We start from the raw sequence: 12,745 nt of genomic DNA, 5'->3' as shown, positions 1-12,745 counted from the left end.
AGACTTACTTACCCCAGGACACTCATCTACATGTTTGTAGAAAGCCAAACCAGTACTGAAACGAGAATCAGTAGAGGAAATGGTAAATATAAGAGTATATCGTCGATCTGAAAAGGGAGGTAAGAGATGAATCTCTACGACCGATAACAGAGAACCTTATGAAATAGACCCCGTAGAAGGAGATCACTGCATTCAATAGGCAATACTCTCTTCACATCCCTCTGACATTCACTGCACGCTGAGAGGAAAACCGGGCTCCAACTTGCTGCGGAGCGCATATCAACGTAGAATCTAGCACAAACTTACTTCACCACCTCCCTTGGAGGCAAAGTTTGTAAAACTGATTTGTGGGTGTGGTGAGGGGTGTATTTATAGGCATTTTAAGGTTTGGGAAACTTTGCCCCTCCTGGTAGGAATGTATATCCCATACGTCACTAGCTCATGGACTCTTGTTAATTACATGAAAGAAATAATCTCTTTCAAGTCAGGGCCAAACAGCGTTTTCCCCTTGAAAGGAATGTTAAGCAATTTGTTCTTGGAAGACGCATCCGCTGACCAAGATTTTAGCCAAAGCGCTCTGCGCGCCACAATAGCAAACCCAGAATTTTTCGCCGCTAATCTAGCCAATTGCAAAGTGGCGTCTAGGGTGAAAGAGTTAGCCAATTTGAGAGCATGAATTCTGTCCAAAATCTCCTCATAAGAAGAATCTTTATTGAGCGCCTTTTCTAGTTCATCGAACCAGAAACACGCTGCTGTAGTGACAGGAACAATGCATGAAATTGGTTGTAGAAGGTAAGCTTGCTGAACAAACATCTTTTTAAGCAAACCCTCTAATTTTTTATCCATAGGATCTTTGAAAGCACAACTATCTTCTATGGGTATAGTGGTGCGTTTGTTTAGAGTAGAAACCGCCCCCTCGACCTTGGGGACTGTCTGCCATAAGTCCTTTCTGGGGTCGACCATAGGAAACAATTTCTTAAATATAGGGGGAGGGACGAAAGGTATGCCGGGCCTTTCCCATTCTTTATTTACAATGTCCGCCACCCGCTTGGGTATAGGAAAAGCTTCGGGGGGCCCCGGGACCTCTAGGAACTTGTCCATTTTACATAATTTCTCTGGAATGACCAAATTCTCACAATCATCCAGAGTAGATAACACCTCCTTAAGCAGGGCGCGGAGATGTTCCAATTTAAATTTAAATGTAATCACATCAGGTTCAGCTTGTTGAGAAATTTTCCCTGAATCTGAAATTTCTCCCTCAGACAAAACCTCCCTGGCCCCCTCAGACTGGTGTAGGGGCACTTCAGAACCAATATCATCAGCGTCCTCATGCTCTTCAGTATTATCTAAAACAGAGCAGTCGCGCTTTCGCTGATAAGTGGGCATTTTGGCTAAAATGTTTTTGATAGAATTATCCATTACAGCCGTTAATTGTTGCATAGTAAGGAGTATTGGCGCACTAGATGTACTAGGGGCCTCCTGTGTGGGCAAGACTGGTGTAGACGAAGGAGGGGATGATGCAGTACCATGCTTACTCCCCTCACTTGAGGAATCATCTTGGGCATCATTTTCTCTAAATTTTGTGTCACATAAATCACATCTATTTAAATGAGAAGGAACCTTGGCTTCCCCACATACAGAACACAGTCTATCTGGTAGTTCAGACATGTTAAACAGGCATAAACTTGATGACAAAGTACAAAAAACGTTTTAAAATAAAACCGTTACTGTCACTTTAAATTTTAAACTGAACACACTTTATTACTGCAAATGTGAAAAAGTATGAAGGAATTGTTCAAAATTCACCAAAATTTCACCACAGTGTCTTAAAGCCTTAAAAGTATTGCACACCAAATTTGAAAGCTTTAACTCTTAAAATAACGGAACCGGAGCCGTTTTTATATTTAACCCCTTTACAGTCCCTGGTATCTGCTTTGCTGAGACCCAACCAAGCCCAAAGGGGAATACGATACCAAATGACGCCTTCAGAAAGTCTTTTCTGTGTATCAGAGCTCCTCACACATGCATCTGCATGTCATGCTTCCCAAAAACAAGTGCGCAATAGAGGCGCGAAAATGAGGCTCTGCCTATGATTAGGGAAAGCCCCTAGAGGATAAGGTGTCCAATACAGTGCCTGCCGGTTATTTTACATAAATCCCAAGAATAAAATAATTCCTCAAAGCTATGAAGTATTAAAATATGTTTATATATCAATCGTTTTAGCCCAGAAAATGTCTACAGTCTTAAAAGCCCTTGTGAAGCCCTTTTTTTTTTTTTCTTATGTAATAAAAATGGCTTACCGGATCCCATAGGGAAAATGACAGCTTCCAGCATTACATCGTCTTGTTAGAAATGTGTCATACCTCAAGCAGCAAAAGTCTGCTCACTGTTTCCCCCAACTGAAGTTAATTCCTCTCAACAGTCCTGTGTGGAAACAGCCATCGATTTTAGTAACGGTTGCTAAAATCATTTTCCTCTTACAAACAGAAATCTTCATCACCTTTCTGTTTCAGAGTAAATAGTACATACCAGCACTATTTTAAAATAACAAACTCTTGATTGAATAATAAAAACTACAGTTAAACACCAAAAAACTCTAAGCCATCTCCGTGGAGATGTTGCCTGTACAACGGCAAAGAGAATGACTGGGGAAGGCGGAGCCTAGGAGGGATCATGTGACCAGCTTTGCTGGGCTCTTTGCCATTTCCTGTTGGGGAGGAGAATATCCCACAAGTAAGGATGACGCCGTGGACCGGACACACCTATGTTGGAGAAAAAAGGGTTAATGGCGAGACACAGCAGTATAAATTTGCAGGTAAAGTAATTAATGTACATATTATTATATTTTGTTTCTATCTCAACTTGTTTTTTGTCCATTTAATATTACATTTCTTTATCTCAGTATTCTTTTCTTTCGTTTTAAATTGAGCAGACCCCATTTCACAATAACACAATAATAGCAGCAATAATGGTAATTACAACTGCTTAATATTCCTATGCACAGAACAGCGTAAATGAAAAAGCAGTGAAGCCAAAAGCAGTTAAACAAAAAAGCATTAATAAGTAACCACTCAGCTCCAGTGATATATATATATATAACTAAAATATAACTCTATATGCGGGGCTTTAACACTTAACACGTCGGGGCTGTCCCCCCTGTCACGGTGGGTATCTAACCCCTGTTAAAAGTATTAAATCGCCGGTCCTTGGGTTCCTGATTCACAGAGGGTAAGCAGGATAAAAATAAACCTCTCTACTCACACTGTGTGAATCCCACTTCTGACACCAAAACTGTTAGAAGTTCTCTTTGAAACCAGGTACAATTTGACACTGATCAGTATTCTGTATGAAACCCTTCACCAGGAACTGTTTCACCCTTACAAGATATCTAGAAAAACAGGAATCACACAGACAGCATGTAAAGTAAAAAATCTGTTCTGTTTATTATTTATATAGTATACATTGCATATGTTATGAAAAGAGACAAGAGGGCTTCATACATGCCCAATTATTGCAACATAATAAGTAGAAAGTTACAAAGTCTGAGAAACAAGATTGTTTATGTAAAGTGTAAAAAAAAACATGAAGCATCAACCATGGTACAGAGATAAGGAAGCTATGTGGTGGGAGCATGTTTGTAGAAGATGGTACTTAGCTACACATAGTTACAAGATAGAGATGTAACAGCACACATCAGGAGATTCTGTTCTACAGCATAATAATAGGCAAGTATTAGTTCAGAATGGCTGAGCTAATAAAAAAATGGAAGAATAGAGACAAGATGGAGGCTAGTTGTTCATATATGTTCTTACAGTGTCCCTTTAAGACAGCACTGTGGGGGACTTCAAGAATACCTGGGGCAAGCACCACACTATCTTAAAGGCTAATTGAGCTTATACGTATACAAGAAATGTGGGCAGACTTGCTGGGAATATGGTTCTTATCTACCATCAAAATCTATGTTTCTATTTTTAATTGGTGATTTGTTTTTAAGCATGACAGCAAAGGTTTGCTTATAATGTCTCTATAATATGTTCTGACACATGGTAAATTAAAAGGACATTGTACACTAGATTTTTCTTTGCAGAAATGTTTTGTAGATGATCAATTTATATAGCCCACCTGGGAGTGTTTTTGTAACAATGTATAGTTTTGCTTATTTTTTAAGAACATTGTGCTGATTTTCAGACTCGTAACCAAGCCCCAAAGTATCAGATGTAGACTAATGTCTACAAACTCCTGCTTGTGTAATGGGTCGTCTCATATGCATGAGAGGGGGGATGGGGGAGGTGTCTGCTCTTGCTGCTTCTCAGCCCTTCGCAGTGGATATCCCAGCCTAACATATTCTACAGTGCCAAGTTTTTAAAAGGTTTCACATTTAATTTTGTGATCAGTATCTGTGCATACAATTCTTTAAGTAATGTTTATTACATGCAGTTATATGAAAATAAGTGTATACTGTCTTTTTAAATTGCCTAATCTTCAATAACAAACTGTTGTCTATTTTTTCTTCTTATAAAAAATATTTTTGTCTACTTGAAATAACCGAAATTGGATACCTCTGATTTTAAGCAACTGAACCAAAACTGCAAATAAGATGTCAAACTGTGCCATGTTTATACATGCCTCTAATTGTCGCACACGTTACAGGATAATCTTGGTCTAGAAGATCAGTTCCCCTAACATTCTTTTCTCACTTTTTCCTTATGAGAAATGTGGGATTGTTGAAACTTTACCCAAATCATCCAAGATCCCACCCTATACCTGCCTTAAACCTACCTAGCCATCAATGGTCACCCCTTTAAACTTGGTCCAAGCAAAATTTGAGGAATGTTAGGAGGTATAATTTATAAAATGCCCATAAAATTACTGTCTTTGTACTTTGTATATTGCGCACAAAATATAAAATTAAAAATGTTTATATATATCCAGCTCTTCGAAGAAAAAAAAGTCATCAAACAGATTCACTATAACTTAACACACAATTTTCCCAAAAGATTGTTTATTCCTAACTCAGGATTTAGGCATTTAATTATAGACTGGTTAAAAAAAAAGGGTCACACAATGTACAAACAGAAAGTGCTAAATACAATTCCTTCCATGTTACACTGCCTTAAAGGAATAGGAAATTCACAATTATATGCCATTTTAGTAATAAAATGATGTGCTCTTATTCGGTAGAGCTTATAATTTGATCACTAGCAACTATGCAAAACTGTATTTAACCCTCACAAATAGGTTAAACACATAGTCAAATTGCCACTTGGGAACTGCAAAGCACTTGGGGTCCTTGAGGAGCAACAATCACTGATCCAATCAGCAGAGCTAGTCACATGGGCCAGCTGAGAGTGGGCTTTGTCAGCTCTTCTCTATTAAAAGCAATGCCAAATGTACTTCTGAATTTCACTGCATACATTTAAAGTGACAGTATTCACCAAAATTGTTATTGTTTAAAAAGATAGACAATGCCTTTAACTACCTATTCACCAGCTTTGCACAACCAACATTGTTATAAATATACTTTATAACATTCAAATATCAAAATGTCTCCCTGTTTCTAAACCACTACAGACAGACTTATCACATGCTTTTTTATTAGGTTTTTCACAACAGGATACTTCTAATTCACATTTCACATGGGCCGTAAATATAACATTGTGCTCCCTCCCGGAGATGTGCAGGACACAGCACTAATTGGCTTAAATACAAGTCAATAGATTTATTATCTATAGCTTTATCTACCCATGTGATAAGGAGGCTGTCAGAAGAGGCTTAGATACAAGGTAATCACAGAGGTAAAAAGTATATTCATATAACCATGTTGGCTGTGCAAAACTGGTGAATGTGTAGTAAAAGGGAATATCTATCTTTTAAAACAATAAAAATGTTGGAATAGACTGTCCATTTAAGAATGAGCAAATGGTAATTTTACTGAAAATATTGGACAAATTTGCTTCAATAAACCTTAGATTGCTTGGTAAGAACGTATTTTGTTTTTATGTCTAGGAATTTAAAAATGTAAATGAAAGTCAAAATTAATATTTATGGAATCCAGCTGAACAAATCTGTTAAGAAAATGACAAGAGGCATAAGTGCATGACCCTCAATCACCAGCGAACTTCCAGTAGTATATTAATGCTCCTGAGCCTAAAAAGTCCACAAACTCTTATGAAATTACAGGTTTTCTTATTGTAAAGACAGAAATAACAACAATGTAAATGTCAGATTTTTTTCATCTGTAATGTGATCTTCCAACAAACAAAAATACAGAAGGAAATAAAATAAAATAAACTACAACACCTGAAATTAAACATTAACATTTCACATTCTAAATCATGCCTGTAGGTAAATATCACGCACCTTCCTTCAATGAAAGTGATTATTTTTAAACTGTTGCTGTAGGTTTTGCTTGAATGTTTGGGGTTGCATCCTATTGGGATTGCCATGATCTGCAAAGAGTTGCCAAGAAACATTGAGAGCTATAAAAGACTAAAAGAGGGATATAAAAGAATATCTAAGGCACTGGATGTACCATGGAGCAATGTCAAAACCATCATCAATAAGTGGAGAAAATGTGGCACCATAGATACATCGCACACATCAGGGCAACCCTCTAACGGGGAGGCTACCAAGAGTCCAGTAGCAACACTGAAGGAGCTACAGGAAATTCTGTCAGGCAACGGTCACTCCTTGCATGTGATCACCATCTTGTATTCTGCACATGTATGGGATATGGGGTAAGGTGGCAAATCATAAACCCTTTCTTACAAAAAACATAATTTATGCTTACCTGATAAATTCCTTTCTTCTGTAGTGTGATCAGTCCACGGGTCATCATTACTTCTGGGATATTACTCCTCCCCAACAGGAAGTGCAAGAGGATTCACCCAGCAGAGTTGCATATAGCCCCTCCCCCTCTACGTCACCCCCAGTCATTCGACCAAGGACCAACGAGAAAGGAGAAACCAAGGGTGTAGTGGTGACTGGAGTATAATTTAAAAAAATAATTACCTGCCTTAAAAACAGGGCGGGCCGTGGACTGATCACACTACAGAAGAAAGGAATTTATCAGGTAAGCATAAATTATGTTTTCTTCTGTTAAGTGTGATCAGTCCACGGGTCATCATTACTTCTGGGATACCAATACCAAAGCAAAAGTACACGGATGACGGGAGGGATAGGCAGGCTCTTTATACAGAAGGAACCACTGCCTGAAGAACCTTTCTCCCAAAAATAGCCTCCGAGGAAGCAAATGTGTCAAATTTGTAAAATTTGGAAAAAGTATGAAGCGAAGACCAAGTTGCAGCCTTGCAAATCTGTTTAACAGAGGCCTCATTCTTGAAGGCCCAAGTGGAAGCCACAGCTCTAGTAGAATGAGCTGTAATTCTTTCAGGAGGCTGCTGTCCAGCAGTCTCATAAGCTAAACGTATTATACTACGAAGCCAAAAGGAAAGAGAGGTTGCCGAAGCCTTTTGACCTCTCCTCTGACCAGAGTACACGACAAACAGAGAAGACGTTTGTCGAAATTCCTTAGTTGCCTGTAAGTAAAATTTTAGGGCACGAACTACGTCCAGATTGTGTAGTAAACGTTCCTTCTTCGAAGAAGGATTTGGACACAAAGAAGGAACAACAATCTCTTGATTGATATTCCTGTTAGTGACTACCTTAGGTAAGAACCCAGGTTTAGTACGCAGAACTACCTTATCCGAATGAAAAATCAAATAAGGAGAATCACAATGTAAGGCTGATAACTCAGAGACTCTTCGAGCCGAGGAAATAGCCATTAAAAATAGAACTTTCCAAGATAACAACTTTATATCAATGGAATGGAGGGGTTCAAACGGAACGCCTTGTAAAACGTTAAGAACAAGGTTTAAACTCCATGGCGGAGCAACAGTCTTAAACACAGGCTTAATCCTCGCTAAAGCCTGACAAAAAACCTGAACGTCTGGCACTTCTGACAGACGTTTGTGTAACAGAATAGACAGAGCTGAGATCTGTCCCTTTAATGAACTAGCAGATAAACCCTTTTCTAAACCTTCTTGTAGAAAAGACAATATCCTAGGAATCCTAACCTTACTCCAAGAGTAACCTTTGGATTCACACCAATATAGGTATTTACGCCATATCTTATGGTAAATCTTTCTGGTAACAGGCTTCCTAGCCTGTATTAAGGTGTCAATAACTGACTCAGAAAACCCACGTCTTGATAAAATCAAACGTTCAATTTCCAAGCAGTCAGCTTCAGAGAAGTTAGATTTTGATGTTTGAAAGGACCCTGTATCAGGAGGTCCTGTTTCAGAGGTAGAGACCAAGGTGGACAGGAAGACATGTCCACCAGGTCTGCATACCAAGTCCTGCATGGCCATGCAGGTGCTATCAGAATCACTGATGCTCTCTCCTGTTTGATTCTGGCAATCAATCGAGGAAGCATCGGGAAGGGTGGAAACACATAAGCCATCCTGAAGTCCCAAGGTGCTGTCAGGGCATCTATTAGGACTGCTCCTAGATCCCTGGATCTGGACCCGTAACGAGGAAGCTTGGCGTTCTGTCGAGACGCCATGAGATCTATCTCTGGTTTGCCCCAACGTCGAAGTATTTGGGCAAAGACCTCCGGATGAAGTTCCCACTCCCCCGGATGAAAAGTCTGACGACTTAAGAAATCCGCCTCCCAGTTCTCCACTCCCGGGATGTGGATTGCTGACAGGTGGCAAGAGTGAGACTCTGCCCAGCGAATTATCTTTGATACTTCCATCATTGCTAGGGAGCTTCTTGTCCCTCCCTGATGGTTGATGTAAGCTACAGTCGTGATGTTGTCCGACTGAAACCTGATGAACCCCCGAGTTGTCAACTGGGGCCAAGCCAGGAGGGCATTGAGAACTGCTCTCAATTCCAGAATGTTTATTGGCAGGAGACTCTCCTCCTGACTCCATTGTCCCTGAGCCTTCAGAGAATTCCAGACGGCACCCCAACCTAGAAGGCTGGCGTCTGTTGTTACAATTGTCCAGTCTGGTCTGCTGAATGGCATCCCCCTGGACAGATGTGGCCGAGAAAGCCACCATAGAAGAGAATTTCTGGTCTCTTGATCCAGATTCAGAGAAGGGGACAAGTCTGAGTAATCCCCATTCCACTGACTTAGCATGCATAATTGCAGTGGTCTGAGGTGTAAACGAGCAAATGGCACTATGTCCATTGCCGCTACCATTAAGCCGATTACCTCCATGCATTGAGCCACCGACGGGTGTTGAATGGAATGAAGGGTGCGGCAAGCACTTTGAAGTCTTGTTAACCTGTCCTCTGTCAGGTAAATCTTCATTTCTACAGAATCTATAAGAGTCCCCAGGAAGGGAACTCTTGTGAGTGGAACGAGTGAACTTTTCTTTTCGTTCACCTTCCATCCATGTGACCTTAGAAAAGCCAGTACTAACTCTGTATGAGACTTGGCAGTTTGAAAGCTTGAAGCTTGTATCAGAATGTCGTCTAGGTACGGAGCTACCGAAATTCCCCGCGGTCTTAGTACCGCCAGAAGAGCACCTAGAACCTTTGTGAAGATTCTTGGAGCTGTAGCCAATCCGAATGGAAGAGCTACAAACTGGTAATGCCTGTCTAGAAAGGCAAACCTTAGATACCGGTAATGATCTTTGTGAATCGGTATGTGAAGGTAAGCGTCCTTTAAGTCCACTGTGGTCATGTACTGACCTTCTTGGATCATGGGTAAAATTGTCCGAATAGTCTCCATTTTGAATGATGGAACTCTTAGGAATTTGTTTAGGATCTTTAAATCCAGGATTGGTCTGAAAGTTCCCTCTTTTTTGGGAACCACAAACAGATTTGAGTAAAACCCTTGTCCCTGTTCCGACCGTGGAACTGGATGGATTACTCCCATTAACAATAGTTCTTGTATGCAGCGTAGAAACGCTTCTTTCTTTGTTTGGTTTGTTGACAATCTTGACAGATGAAATCTCTCTCTTGGAGGAGAGTGTTTGAAGTCCAGAAGGTATCCCTGAGATATTATCTCTAGCGCCCAGGGATCCTGGACATCTCTTGCCCAAGCCTGGGCGAAGAGAGAAAGTCTGCCCCCCACTAGATCCGATCCCGGATCGGGGGCCCTCAATTCATGCTGTTTTAGTGGCAGCAGCAGGTTTCCTGGCCTGCTTGCCCTTGTTCCAGGACTGGTTAGGTCTCCAGCCTTGTCTGTAGCGAGCACCAGATCCTTCTTGTTTTGGAGTAGTGGAAGTTGATGCTGCTCCTGCTTTGAAATTCCGAAAGGAACGAAAATTAGACTGTCTAGCCTTAGGTTTGGCTTTGTCTTGAGGCAGGGCGTGGCCCTTACCTCCTGTAATGTCAGCGATAATTTCTTTCAAACCGGGCCCAAATAAGGACTGTCCCTTGAAAGGTATATTAAGTAATTTGGACTTAGAAGTTACATCAGCTGACCAGGATTTTAGCCACAGTGCTCTGCGCGCCTGAATGGCGAATCCGGAATTCTTAGCCGTAAGTTTAGTTAAATGTACTACGGCTTCCGAAATGAATGAATTAGATAGCTTAAGTATTCTAAGCCTGTCTGAAATGTCGTCCAGCGTAACTGAACTAAGGTTCTCTTCTAGAGACTCAATCCAGAATGCCGCTGCAGCCGTGATCGGCGCAATGCATGCAAGGGGTTGCAATATAAAACCTTGTTGAACAAACATTTTCTTAAGGTAACCCTCTAACTTTTTATCCATTGGATCTGAAAATGCACAGCTATCCTCTACCGGGATAGTGGTACGCTTAGCTAAAGTAGAAACTGCTCCCTCCACCTTAGGGACCGTTTGCCATAAGTCCCGTGTGGTGGTGTCTATTGGAAACATCTCTCTAAATATCGGAGGGGGTGAGAACGGCACACCGGGTCTATCCCACTCCTTAGTAATAATTTCAGCTAGTCTCTTAGGTATAGGAAAAATGTCAGTACTTGTTGGTACAGCAAAATATTTATCCAACCTACACATTTTCTCTGGTATTGCAACTGTGTTACAATCATTCAGGGCCGCTAACACCTCCCCTAGTAAAACACGGAGGTTTTCCAGCTTAAATTTAAAATATCTGAATCCAATCTGTTTGGATCAGAACCGTCAGCCGCAGAATGAAGCTCTCCGTCCTCATGTTCTGCAAGTTGCGACGCAGTATCTGACATGGCCCTAACATTATCAGCGCACTCTGTTCTCACCCCAGAGTGATCACGCTTGCCCCTTAGTTCTGGTAATTTAGCCAAAACCTCAGTCATAACAGTAGCCATATCTTGTAATGTTATTTGTAATGGCCGCCCAGATGTACTGGGCGCCACCATATCGCGCACGTCCCGAGCGGGAGATGCAGGTACTGTCACGTGAGGTGAGTTAGACGGCATAACTCTCCCCTCGTTGTTTGGTGAAATTTGTTCAATTTGTACAGATTGACTTTTATTTAATGTAGCATCAATACAGTTAGTACATAAATTTCTATTGGGCTCCACTTTGGCGTTAGTACAAATAGTACAGGTCTCATCCTCTGAATCAGACATGTTTAACAAACTAGCAAATAAACTTGCGACTTGGAAATATTATTCAAGTAAAATACAATGAAAAAAACGAACTGTGCTTAAGAAGCACTGACGATATATAACAGTTGAAATCAATAAACTTTGTAAAACAAAACGCAATTTAGCAAAGGCTTGTTCCCATTAGCAAAGAATAACTAACCCTGAGGCATAAAAAAGTTAAAGAATAAACGTTTTTTATCACAGTCAACTACAATCTCACAGCTCTGTTAGATTACTTCCCTCAAACAAGCTTTGAAGATCCCTGAGTTCTGTAGAGATAAACCGGAACATGCAGGAAAAAACAATGAGCTTCTGACTGAAATTTTTGATGCGTAGCAAAAGCGCCAAAAAAAGGTCCCACCCCCTCACACACAACAGTGAGAGAGATCAGTAAATTGTCATAATTAGATCCAGCAACTGCCAAGTGGAAAAATAGTGCCCAAACATTTTATTCACCCAGTACCTCAGAAAATGAAAACGATTTTACATTCCAGCAAAAACGTTTAACATAAATTAAGAGTTATTAAAAAGCCTGTTGTTTTGCAATTAGGCTAAAGTCTTATATACATAGTGTAATCCAGTGAAGTACCATTCCCCAGAATACTCAAATGTAACATATACATACATGATATTATGTCGGTATGGCAGGATTTTCTCATCAATTCCATTGTCAGAAAATAAAAACTGCTACATACCTCTTTGCAGAATAAACTGCCCGCTGTCCCCTGATCTGAAGTTTACCTCTCCTCAGATGGCCGAGAAACAGCAATATGATCTTAACAACTCCGGCTAAAATCATAGTAAAAACTCTGGTAGATTCTTCTTCAAACTCTACCAGAGAAGGAATAACACACTCCGGTGCTATTAAAAAATAACAAACTTTTGATTGAAGAAATAAACTAAATAAAATCACCATAGTCCTCTCACACATCCTATCTAGTCGTTGGGTGCAAGAGAATGACTGGGGGTGACGTAGAGGGGAGGGGCTATATGCAACTCTGCTGGGTGAATCCTCTTGCACTTCCTGTTGGGGAGGAGTAATATCCCAGAAGTAATGATGACCCGTGGACTGATCACACTTAACAGAAGAAAGGAACATCAAAGCTAGGGCTGCACGATTAATCGCATATGCGATTAAAATAGCGATTAATCGTCGCAATTTAAAAACTGCAAGAGTACGCGTTTTAA

General features: G+C 40.5%; 1 protein-coding gene across 1 annotated transcript in view; it reads right to left on the bottom strand.

Moving 5' to 3' along the window:
* The window catches only part of PTPN3 (protein tyrosine phosphatase non-receptor type 3), a 651,525-nt gene that overhangs the window by 403,121 nt on the left and 235,659 nt on the right, over positions 1-12,745 (bottom strand). The gene's annotated exons all lie outside the window — the stretch shown is intronic.

Source organism: Bombina bombina, chromosome 5 (genome assembly GCF_027579735.1).
Source record: "Bombina bombina isolate aBomBom1 chromosome 5, aBomBom1.pri, whole genome shotgun sequence".
NCBI classification, from domain to species: Eukaryota; Metazoa; Chordata; class Amphibia; order Anura; family Bombinatoridae; genus Bombina; species Bombina bombina.
This window is presented reverse-complemented; position numbering and strand designations above follow the sequence as displayed.